Genomic DNA, 1172 nt, shown 5'->3' on the forward strand with positions numbered 1-1172 from the left:
TTCTTCTCTTCTTTTCTTCTATTCACATAAGGGAACCTTTGTGCTTTGGTATAAAGGATCTCTATTATTATTATTATTTTTTTCTGTGCCTTCTTCTTTGTCATATGAGCAGGAGCAAGGATAAGAACATTCTTGTGGAAGCAGATCCAGAACCTGAAAGGACTCTGAAGAGAAAATTAAGAAAAGCTAAAATACAACAATCCAGAGATAACCTTTCAGAAATTTTTGAACAGGCAGAGGAGATGGCAGCTGAAAATAATAATAATGTAAGGAAGATGCTTGGTGACTTTACTGCACCTAATTCCAATTTACATGGAAGAAGCATCTCCATTCCTGCCATTGGAGCAAACAACTTTGAGTTGAAACCTCAATTAGTTTCTCTGATGCAGCAGAACTGCAAGTTTCATGGACTTCCATCTGAAGATCCTTTTCAGTTCTTAACTGAATTCTTGCAGATATGTGATACTGTTAAGACTAATGGAGTAGATCCTGAAGTCTACAGGCTCATGCTTTTCCCTTTTGCTGTAAGAGACAGAGCTAGATTATGGTTGGATTCTCAACCTAAAGACAGCCTGAACTCTTGGGATAAGCTGGTCACGGCTTTCTTAGCCAAGTACTTTCCTCCTCAAAAGCTGAGCAAGCTTAGAGCTGATGTTCAAACCTTCAGACAGAAAGAAGGTGAATCTCTCTATGAAGCTTGGGAAAGATACAAACAGTTGACCAAAAAGTGTCCTTCTGACATGCTTTCAGAATGGACCATCCTGGATATATTCTATGATGGTTTATCTGAGCTATCAAAGATGTCACTGGACACTTCTGCAGGTGGATCCATTCACCTAAAGAAAACGCCTGCAGAAGCTCAAGAACTCATTGACATGGTTGCTAATAACCAGTTCATGTACACTTCTGAAAGGAATCCTGTGAATAATGGGACGCCTATGAAGAAGGGAGTTCTTGAAGTTGATACTCTGAATGCCATATTGGCTCAGAATAAAATATTGACTCAGCAAGTCAATATGATTTCTCAGAGTCTGCATGGAATGCAAGCTGCATCCAACAGTACTCAAGAGGCATCTTCTGAAGAAGAAGCTTATGATCCTGAGAACCCTGCAATAGCAGAGGTAAATTACTTAGGTGAACCTTATGGAAACACCTATAACTCAACATGGAGA

The 1172-nt window shown here is 39.4% G+C and overlaps 1 non-coding gene across 1 annotated transcript; it reads right to left on the reverse strand.

Annotated features, from left to right (window-relative positions):
• Window positions 1–638: 638 nt before the first annotated feature.
• Window positions 639–746, reverse strand: LOC112781626 (small nucleolar RNA R71). The gene has a single exon (XR_003192391.1). It is a non-coding gene; the product is annotated as a small nucleolar RNA R71 (small nucleolar RNA).
• Between the last annotated feature and the right edge of the window lie 426 nt (window positions 747–1172).

The sequence above is a fragment of the Arachis hypogaea genome, chromosome 19 (genome assembly GCF_003086295.3).
Source record: "Arachis hypogaea cultivar Tifrunner chromosome 19, arahy.Tifrunner.gnm2.J5K5, whole genome shotgun sequence".
Taxonomy (NCBI): domain Eukaryota; kingdom Viridiplantae; phylum Streptophyta; class Magnoliopsida; order Fabales; family Fabaceae; genus Arachis; species Arachis hypogaea.